Below are 12,168 nucleotides of genomic sequence, written 5' to 3'. Positions count from 1 at the left end.
CCAAATTCATAGGACGCATGAATCATCATAACTGATCCCAACTCTAGCATTTGAATGACTAACACATCTCTCATGCACAATCATCCCACGAGGAATTCTTCCAAAAAAATTCCGTGTCACATAGCAATAACTAGAATATCAACAGTCTATCAATCAGGTGAGTACCGCAATACCGATGAACATCCGTAAGTCAAAATACTATGCGCCTTCTGAAATGCGCACCCTTCTCAGGGATTACCTAGCAGTTATAACATTCACCTAAATATCTGAAACTGATCATGCTGTCCAAAATTCTTGACCTTCCCTTCAAGACTGAACTGCTAACTTGTAGATGTAAATCTTAATCCCACACAACACACCACATCTAATCATGCCATCATATGACAAGCACAAGAATCTCATTATGAACTCTGAGTCACCGGCAAATTACATACCTGGTTAGTTAGAAACCTTTCTCTTGCTTTCCTCTAGGAGGAAATCACAATACACAACACGTTCCCCACACCGGTAGAAAAAATATATATTCGGTTCAAACCATGGTAGAAACCATCAAGAACACTTTGAAATCTATTTGCACATAACCAAGCCATTAGAGTTGAATCTCCCTAACTCTACCAAGCCATACAGGTCACCAAACCCAAGAATATTACCACCAAAACATCTGTAGAGCCGCACCACATCATAGGTAACCAAAGAACCGATCATACCATTACTATACTGGTCTATCCTACTACCAGTCGTTCTATTTTCTCCGAGTTTCTTCTGAATTATCTTCAAGTTGACACTTCTCCTCGTTAGAACTCCACAGTCCTTCCCCAAAGCTCACTACAAGACATCCTAACATAAAACCACATCGCCCTAAGGCCCATAAGTTATTGTATTTTTCTTAAGCACCCCCATAAGTACCACAACCGAAATGCCCACTCTGAAAATACCTTATGTGAATTTTAAATTATTCTTTTACCTTTCTTATGCTGGACTGTAGAATCCATAGTCATAGAGAATTACCTCAAGTCCGGCACTATTAAATGTAAATCTCAAATTCTATCCATACACAAATCCAAAAAAATTCTCGATTGCCATATATAAATCTTGAACCCATTAGAACCTTCTCGGGAGTCACCCACTTTACTCAAATCTAAATTGCACCGCCCAAATGGGCTGAAAGACACATGCCCCATTAGCACAACAACACTCAAAGAAGTAACCCTGCTTTAACACCACCAATCAAATTCATACTCCGTGTGTACTACATCCTTCAAATAACAACTTAATCATTCCATGATTTTCATATTTTCATAAAGTGTAATATAACCCGTATCCAGGAATTTCCTTACTCGAGTCATCCCTAATCTCAATCTCTACATTCATAACTGATCTACAAGTATGTCTCAGACCAAAACTAAAATTTAACATATAACTATGAAATCAAACCGTCAATAGTAGGCTCCCCCACTTGGATCAAAGCCATAAATTATTTCATTTAATAACTCACAACACCCATACCGTATTACTACCATGATACTGCAGTGAGATTCAACAAAATTCTTCACAGGATCATGTAACACCAACCATAAAATACCTCAATTATCCGCTAAGCTCGTATTTATTCTCTTGACAGTCAAGTTAACTTTCTCACCCAGATTCAAATTCAGATCTCAACACATGCACTCCGCTAGTAGAAAAGAACTCTACGCTCAACATTATAATAACCACACATCCGTAGTTTACCTCGCAGGTGATAACCCACCTGCTTAGCTTCAAACTCATATCTCTCCATAACCTTTCACAGCCACAACTACTATGCCATCACTTAATCTTCCTGGGTCTGAACTCACCACAAGACATGAAAAATCTACTTCATTCCACATTTAAAAAACATGAAAAATATTTCAACACACTCATAACTCGAGACTATACGCCACATCAATATAGAAATCAAGCACCCAATAGTCCTTTTCACATCCCAAACAAACTCTTCCCGTCATATTTGAACCATCTGGACACATCCCGCAGTCACATCATACTCCTCATATAGCCATTCAATCGCTCATCAATCCATAAATTTCACTCATAGGGACATTCCCGGATATATGAGTCCAAATGTACAAGTTCACACAACTGAAACTACCGAGCCTAAGCTGCGGTCTAAACTTGACCTCAAGTCCTCCAGACAGGCCCGTCACCATAATACAAAATACACATCTCGAACCTCGTTGATAGAATCACAAGTCGGCGATGAACAACTAATACCGAGCGCTCACATACGCACACGAATGCGTGGAAGGAATTCAAAATGATTACGCTTCAAGATGAATCAATACCGCACGATAAGGAAAGAAAGATGGAAAATTTATCCTAAATTCCATGTTGGCTCTCGAAGATAAGTATGGACATCATCATACCGATCCGCAAGACTCTACTAGACATTATCTCATGACTTGTAGAACCTATGAACCTAGAGCTCTGATACCAACTTGTCACGACCCAAAATCCAACTAGCCGTGATGGCACCAAACTCAACCCGTTAGGTAAGCCAATTTACAAATATCTTATTCAAATAATTTTTAACTGGCTCTATTAAATTCCCCAAGGACTGGTAGTACAAATCATGAGCTTCTAAGATTAGAATTTATAAAACTGGTATGAAATAAATACATTATCTATTCGAAATATATATAAACAGATTCTTATAAATCTAAGGCTACCATGAACAAGAGGCAGCTATGACCGGAATACAGGTACATCTTCAAATCTAGCTCATGTCGATCACAGCAACATCAACATCCAATATATGCACGCAAGGTGCAGAAGTATAGTATGAGTACAACTGACCCCATGTACATAATAAGTAACAAACCTAACCTTAGGTTGAAAGTAGTGATGAGCTGGAACACACGTTGGGGTCCAACACCAATAGCCAACAACATTTTATAACAATATAATTTAAAGCAGCACAAGTAATAATTCAACAATAACATGCTCGACTTAATCATGATTTCTGAAAATAGCTCCGCCTTTCAAGTGTATCAATGAAAACTCAAGTCTTTTACCGAAGTTGCCAAAAATATGAGTAAGTTTGAAAACAATAATTTTTCCAAAATTCCTTTCAACAATAAATAAGATATTTTATTTTCTTTCCACATAACAGTGGAAAATGCATCAATATGCCCATATGCCAATATGTGTGAGAAGTCATGAATGACGTGATACCGTACATCATGAGGAAAATGCATCTCTATGCCTGTATGTCAAGTGTACATGTCAATGCGATGCAACTCAGTGATAAAACCATATGCATACTCTTAGAGTATCATTTCACTCAATCCTCCCAGTCACTCTGCCCTCCCAGTCACTCAGTCCTCCCAGTCACTCAATCCTCCCGGTCACTCAATCCTCCCAATCGCTCGTCACTCGCACTTGGCACTCACACTCAGTAGGTACATGTGCTCACTGGGGGTGTGTACAAACTCCGGAGGGGCTCCTTCAGCCCAAGCGTTATAATCCGCACGGACAACTCACGTGCTGTACGGATAACTCACGTGCTATAATATCAACATCTATATCCACACGGACAACTCACGTGCTATAATAAGCTAATCTGGCCTGATGCGGCGTGCAGTCCGATCCCATAATAACAAAGTATATAAAGCCAATATGTCCTGTTGCGGCATGCAGCCCGATCCCATAATTATCCTCACAATCAGGCCCTCAGCCTCACTCAGTCATCAATCTCTCCAGTCTCTCGGGCTCACAATGTCATGAAACTAGCCCAAAAATGATGATATGATGATCAATAAATAACAATAGAGACTGAGAGATGATATAAAATGAATGAACACGACTGTGTATGAATTTACAATTTAAACAAATAAATCGACAGTAGAAATGACCTCTGTGGGTCCTAGTAATACCAACATTTGCCTAAGCATTATTTCTGACATAAGTCACAACTCGATAACTCTAGTACGTAGAGATTTCATGATTACAGATAAGTTCAGGTAACTACACAGTACTACAGGAATAACAGGGTCACAGTTCAAACGGTGCACGCCCACACGCCCGTTACCTAGCATGTGCGTCACCTCAACACAAAACACATACCACGTATAATCGGGGCTACTTACCTCAATCCGAGTAAATTCTTTATTCTAATAAACCTTTTCCTCGTGATTCGGCCTCTGAACACCTCGAATCTTAGTCAAAATAATTCGATACAATCAACACGAGATATAAGAATCAATTCCATATGAAAATGCTAAATTTCACAAGAAAAATCCGAAATTAATTTAAAATTCAACAATGGGACCCACATCTCAAATCTCGAAAAAATTCATAAAATCCGAACACCCTTTCCGATACGAGTTCAACCATATAAAAATTATTGAATTCCGACATCGGATAGACCTTCAAATCTTCATTTTATATTTTTGGAAGATTTTATAAAAAAATAATTTTTCTTCCATAAATTCACGGATTCATGATGTAAATGAATATGGAATCATGAAATATAATCAATATAGGATAAGGAACAGTTACCCTAATGTTTACCCGTGAAAATCGCCCAAAAATCGCATAAACCGAGCTCCCCAACTCTATTTTTGATAAAAATGGCCAAAAATCCCGTTTATAGAGCCTCTGGTATTTTCGAGCGCCAAAAACCCCGTTTCGGCCGTTTCCTGTGGCTCACTTTCGAGAATCCCAACAATTCCTAACGCCAATGCTAGCGCCCCATGCTACCCTGGGTGCTCGCGGCGACGAGAAATCTTTTTTGACACGGAAATGGTCATAATTCTCTCATACGATGTCCGAATTCGACGATTTGTTTTGCTATGGCTCTGTAATTTCGATACGGATCTAATGCATCAATCAAAAACGAATTTGGAGCTCATTTGCTTCATGTAATACCACTTATGCTTGAAGAAACGACGTCGGAACATTCTACATTCGATGACAAAACCTATCAAATCAAGTCCGATTGACCTCAAATTTTTGCACACAAGTCATAAATGACATAACAGACCTATTTCAAATTTTTAGAATTAGATTCCTACCCCGATATCAAAAGGTCAACTCCCCGGTCAAACTTCCAACTTTCAATTTTCCTATTTTCGCCATTTTAAGCCTAATTTAACTACGAACTTTTAAATAATTTTTCAGATACGCTTCTAAGTGTAAAATCACCATACAGAGCTGTTGGAATCATCAAAACTCTATTTCGGGGTCGTTAGCACAAAAGTCGAACTCCGGTCAACCCTTTTTTATTTAAGCTTCTAATATGAAATTCATTCTTCCGAACTAATATCGAAACACTTGAAAAATCAAAACCGACGATTCACACACGTCATAATAATCATATGAATTTATTCAAGACTTCAAATAGTAGAAAAGAGAGTAATTACTCAAAATGACAAATCGGGTTGTTACAATTATTCATGAGTTTTGAGCGCCTCTGTTCTGTCTATACTCCAGCACTATGACCGGATATCTTTACTGCAAATATCTTATCTATCTCTGTAAAGCGTAAGCTAATTAATTTTCCTTACTTTTTCTTTAGTATGTCTTGAATATCAAAATATTTTTTGGCTATTGAAGGTTTAGTCAGAAAAAAAACAAATTAATGTTGCTGTCATGATTTGCCTCTGGGTTAGTTTTGTTTGTATTTCATTTTTTCCCTTTTTTCTTTTGCTGTGTTTGATTTTTGTTATTAAATAGTTGATTTAAGTCTAATGCTATGACGAAATAGTTGATTTAGGATGAAGTTGAAGGGCATACTGGAGGAGGAACTTCTTGCTCTCTCATTCATTTGCCTCATGCTCGATCTGATCTTAATAGCATTAATTTATTTGTTTGATTGATATGCAAATGGCTAATTTGTATGAAATTGGTTTGATCCTTGCAATGCTTGGCATTTTACAGCTGGATAAAATTCTATTTCTTGGTTTCCACTTAAAATTAATTTATTTTTTATGCCATGGATCACCAATTTTACTGTCAGATTTGATGTGAATTGTAAATCATCTAGGGTACTAGAGGCCATTATATATGGAATGCATGCCGGCCTGGTGTGTATACAAGAAACTTAAGTACACCGTCAATGGGAAATTGACAGACTAGGACTACGATTTGTACATTAATACGAGGGTGTCTCTGACACTACCTTGGCTACATTTTTGAGGTGTATTAGGATTCGTTTTCATAGATTTTGCCAAAATAAATTTAGGTTTTATTTGGCACACACATGTTTGGCCATAGATTTTGTCTATATTTTGGCAAAATCCCAAATTTCAAATCCCAAAACCAGCTCTTTTGGGCCAAAATATCACTATTATATTTTTTAAAAATTGCCCCAAACTTTTGTATTTTATAAAAGAGTCCACCATTTATTATTTTGTAATAATGTTGCTTCGTCTTCTCGGTCATCTGATAGTGTATCATGTAGTTCATTATAAAAATGATAATTTTGTATCAAATTTATTTATGTTCAGGACTATGGTTTGCGATAATATAATAATTGTTATTGATAATGGTACTGTTGGGTATTGTGATACTTTTTAGAACTTGTGGGTATAAGTCATGTTTCATGTTTTTCCAAATTAAATTTGGGAAATATATTTTGAAAACTGATGTCCAAACACATTTTCATCTGCAACCCAAATTTTACCCTTATCAGATTTTTCAGAACAAATTTGGGAATTTATGATGAAACGCTAGGTTAATCGCTTCAACCCGCTACACCTTTAGCTTTGATATATACTCATTTTAACATTTTTTTTCACTCTTTTTTTATCAGCACCTTTCTTCTCTTTTACTTTTTAAATACAAAATATACACATCAGCAAAGCAATTGTTAACAAATAACTTGTGAGACGACAAGTTAGTAAGGTCGTTGAAAAAATAATTAACTTTTAGAATAAAAAAGACTGCATACGATTTTTGAAACATAATCCCTTTAGGATGTTAAGCTCATACGAATGATCAAATAGAACATGTAACTGTAATTTGAGAGGTTTAATATTTTATTGGGCACTTTAAAATTAATTTGGATTATGGCTTGAAAAATTGGATAAGGAAGAGAAGTAGAGAAGACAGAGGCACACACGTGAATTTAACTGCAATATAGTGTCAAACATAGCTTGCCCTGTATTCTAAACAAATGTTGTTTGGCTTAATGTAGATGTTCAGTGGTTTACAATCGCATCCGCAGATGCCAACATGCTTCAGGGATTGAACTTTTTTTTTGGCTTTCAATTAAGCTCATTCTTTATTTACTTTTACAACATGACTTTAGTGAACAAGAATCTATTCGTAATTTAGGCGGGCAATTAATCATTTGATAAGGTAGCTGCTCTCTACCAAGCAGAGTATGTTTGTAGGCTTCTCTTATGTTTGTACTTTAGATTGAATGTCAATTTAACTGAAAAATAGCCAACTTTGATCTTTCGTCGCAAAGGTTAATTGGCTAATATATATGTTCAGTAGCTTATGGTGGCATCTATAGATACGAACATACTTCATATAATTATTCTTCTGGAGATATTTTTTTTGAGTTACAAGCCTGAGCTACGGCCAGTTGGAGACATGTACATAAATACAATATATGAGATTCACTATTGGTACGTAAATATTGCCCATTTTACTATTTGGAAAAGATAAATAAAAACCATTATTGTATAAAAATATTAAAATAATTGCTTGGTTTATTCTGATGATAGTTTTAGTGATCTATTATTTTCCTTCGCTTTTCCATTGATTTGTGGGTTTGGTGAGATTTGGGTCTGCTGGTCTGATTTGTGCATCATTTTTGGATTTTCTATTGACGTTTTCTGTTTGGGACATGTCTAAACAGTTAGGTTCTCCAAAAATTAGTGCATTTAGAGGCATCAGAAATAGGTCACCAATGTTATGCAGAAACAGCCGATTTAGGATGCAGTTGAAGGGAGACCGGAGAAAGGAACTTTTTTGTTCTCTCTGTGATTTGCCTGCTGCTCAATCTGATCTTAATAGTGTGTGAGTGTGAAGATAGTTAATTATGCTGAAAGATAAGTTTTTTCATGTGGGTTAAGCGGATTGTCTCTTTAGTTGCCCTCTTTATGTTGTCTTTGCAATTCTATAATATGTATTCTTTGGATAACTTTTTTTTTTTGGTTGGCAAAGATGCTCTTTGAGTAACTTATTGTCACTTTGATGTTTCCTTTATATTACGTAGTTGTTGAGAATATGTGCTCATCCAGTAGGTACAATAGTTTTGCTATTCATATGGGTTCACTCAATAATGACTCTAGCTTAAATGTAAAAACAGATCTTAAGATGGTAAAAATGTTCAACACGTTTAAATGTGTGAAACTTCTTCGTTAAGATTATTGGACTTTAATGTTTATTAACATCGTGCTGTTCTTATATGGCTTTTTTTTACTATATATGTTATATTATCAAAGGTTGCAGGAAAAGTAACTCAATGCAATCAAACTCACCTCTATCATATGGCCTTTATCTATCGATTTTGACTGGCCTAGAAGGAGGGTCGGCCTAATTGTTCTTTTGAACACAATTTTAAGATAGTATATATATTTTTGTACTGTAGACACTGCTCGATGTAACTACTACGTGTCTTGTAGATTTATATATATCTAGAAGATCAAATAGTCTTGTACATTCTTCTAAACTGATTATGAACTAAATTTAGGGTTACAACAGTGATATTAATTCATTTTTTCCACTTAGCTTGTTGTTGTTATTGTCTCATTATTTATTCCTCAGTGTTTTGTTCAGTAGACAAAGTAACTCCCGCTATTGCACGGAGATGTGCGTAGTAGCTATTTTGTATATCAAGTGTGAATTGTGCATCGGACACACACATAGCATTGGGATTACGAAAGTCAAAGGCTCTAAATGAGCAAGTGACTTCTAATTATCAAAATATCATTTGATCAACTGTCTCATGCTTAACTTTTGAATGTATTATAATTTCTTCATTAGTTGCCTACAGCAGGAACATTCCTCTATTATTTCATTGGAAAAATTCTTTGATAAAAACAAGGTCTTGATTTGGACCATATAACGATCAACAACGTAACTTCACTCAATTATTTAACTTCCCTCATTGATACTATGCTTTAGGGAAACTGGTAACTAAATTAACTTCAACAGAGGTAGATTTGTTCTCTGTTTCGTCTTTACAAGGATAGCAGCCGCCATCAAATACTCCCACAAAAAAAGGCAAGCTTAATTTAACAGTAACACAACTCTTCACTGAATATTTTGGTTAGAATCAAAAGGTAACACAATGTGTAATGGAACTATATAAGCTTTCTTTGCTTTGGGCCGGAGCGAAGCTCGGCTACTCATACTAGTAAGTTAAGGAGGGGGAGAATTACAAGTTGTGTCGATATTAATGATTACCATTTTAGTTTGTGACCAATAGGCATAGATTGAATGCTAGCATATGTTTAGAACTATCAGAAGTTTCTTTGAGTTTCAACATCTTCACTTTTTGTATAATTTTCTATTTATTTCTTCTTAATTCCTTCTTGACCGTAGCGTGATGCTTGGACTGAATGAAGATAGAAACGGAACCTGTTCATAATTATCTTTGAATATTTTCTTGTTATTACGCCTTGTTATTTCTCTAGTTATCTATCTTGTCATCTTACGTACTATATTTCTTGTCATCTTACGTGCTACATTTCTTGTCGTAATTATCTTTGCACAAATGTCCTTATTGCGAGCCTTATATTAATTTGATCTTTGGGCACAATGCACGGGGAAAAACAATAGCCACATTTACGGTTGATAATTGAAAAATAGTTATAATTTTAAAAGAAATCAAAATTTATTTACTTTTTTATGTAAGGATAAAATCTGAATAACAATATTCTTAAAAATTCGAAAATATTCTAGCATAATATTCTGAAGTTCGAATTCTTTCCAAGACTATCTCGCTTTTTCATATGAGATTCTAGCATAATGTGCTGAAATTTCAATAATATGCTGGAGTTCTAATATAATATGTTGGAAATTTATATGCAAGAATTTCATAATCCAGCATATTATGCTTGAACTTTTAGTGTTACAGTAAAATATTATATATTTTTCAACAACTTTACAAACGCTAATTATTTTTTAATTACTACTCCTAAAACTAGGCCCGTGCTACTTTCACCAATGCATGTCTTTATTGTGGGCCTAAAGCTGGGATTAAGTTCAGGGTTTCTCTTAGCCTAAGGCAGCAATCATCACTTCTATATATAGCTTTATGAATCACTTCTTTGGAAAGAGTACCACTTTTGTAATTATTGTTTTTTTTTTCTCTTTTGTTTTAATCATGAAATTCTAATAGGAAGAGATAAACGTTGTTGATTTTGAGATCTCTAGATACAGTCAGACCTTTTTATAACACTCATTCACTATAAAAATCAAGATTTTACGGAATCGAGTTTTATATTATGTTGTAACATGTAACGACCTGACTGATCGTTTTGAGCTCTAGCGTATCGTTCGGCGGTTTGAGGCCTTGAGTAGTTTCACTTCAGGTATTATGACTTGCACGTATGGTCGGAATTGAATTTCGGGAAGTTCGGAGTTAGTTTGGGAAGAAAATTCTAATTTCGGAAGCTTTAAGTTGGAAGAATTGACTAAGGTTTGATGTTTAAGTAAACGACTTCGAAATGGGGATTGGGCAATTTCAACAGGTTCGTATGATGATTTTGCACTTGGGCGTATGTCCGGATCGGGTTTCGGATGACCAGGGAGCGTTTCGGCGCCTATTGTAGAAGGTTGGCATTTTGAAAGAATTTCATAAATTGGGTTGAAGTGTATTTCAATGTTATTGATGTCTGTTTGGGATTCCGAGTCTGGAAATAACTCCGTATGGTGATTCAGGTATTTGGAGCGCGTCCGGATGTAGATTTAGAGGTCCGTAGGTCAATTAGGGGTCATTTGGCAAAAGTTAGAAATTTGAAGGTTTTTGTGAAGTTTGACCGGGAGTGAACTTTTTGATATCGGGGTTGGATTTCAAATTCGGAAGTTGGAGTAGGTCCGTAATGTCGAATGTCACTTGTGTGCAAAATTTGAGATCAATCGGACGTGATTTGATAGATTTCGGCATCGGATATTTCGGGGTGGTTTCAGACCAAATTGGAATGATTTGTTGCTGCTATCTGGTTTCCTTCTTCGCGAACGCGAAGGGATTCATGCATTCGCGAAGGAGACTTTTGGGGGCTGCTGGATTTTCCCATCGCGAACGTGATGGGAGAGACGCGAATGCAGAGCTGAGGTTATGGAAGCCTACGTGAACAAGGGTAGGGGCACACGAACGTGAAGAGGAAATGAGTTGGGGCCCTGCTAGGCGTTATGCCTTCGCGAATGCGGCTTGAGGCCCGCGAACGCAAAGGGTAGGGAGTCACCAGGTTCGCAAACTCGGCCGTTGGGTCGCGAACGCGTAGAAGAAAATGTGGAGGCAGTGTGTTTAGCCTTCGCGATCGCGAAGAAGGGCGGGCGTAGGCAGATTGGTTTTAATGCGGGGTTTGGCTCACCCCTCTCATTTTTCACTTGGGTTGGCGATTTTTGGAGCACTTGAAGAGGAAACTTTCATCATCTATGTCAAGGTACGTGATTCCACCTATTGCAAGTTAAATACTTGGATTTTATATAGATTTTAACATGAAAATTCATGGAAAAATTGTGAAAACTTTGGGGTTTTGGTAGAAAACCTAAAAATTGGTATTTTTAGATTTTGACCACGAATTTGGATATGGAATTGAGAATAAATCATATATTTGAGTTTGTAATGTTATGGATAATATTTATCTTCAAAAATTTTCGAAATCCGGACACGTGGGCCCGAGGGTTGCTTTATCGGCTTTTCCAGCGGATTTGGGAATTTGTCTAAATTGATTTGTTATGAGTATTAAAGTATATTTTTCTTGGTTTTTGCATTGTTTGACTAGTTTTGGAGCGGCGGGCATCGGTTTGAGGTGTTAGAGGGATTTGGAACCGGTTATGGAATTTCGTAGCGAGGTAAGTCTCATGTCTAACTCTGTGAGGGAAAAATTACCCCTAGGTGTTGTATATTATTGTGTGCTACTTGTTGTGGGGGCTACGTACGCGCGAGGCAACGAGAGCCCGTACGTAGCTACATTCATGTTATTATGCGGGTAGGCTTAGGTT

The sequence above is a fragment of the Nicotiana tomentosiformis genome, chromosome 6 (assembly GCF_000390325.3).
Source record: "Nicotiana tomentosiformis chromosome 6, ASM39032v3, whole genome shotgun sequence".
NCBI classification, from domain to species: domain Eukaryota; kingdom Viridiplantae; phylum Streptophyta; class Magnoliopsida; order Solanales; family Solanaceae; genus Nicotiana; species Nicotiana tomentosiformis.
This window is presented reverse-complemented; position numbering follows the sequence as displayed.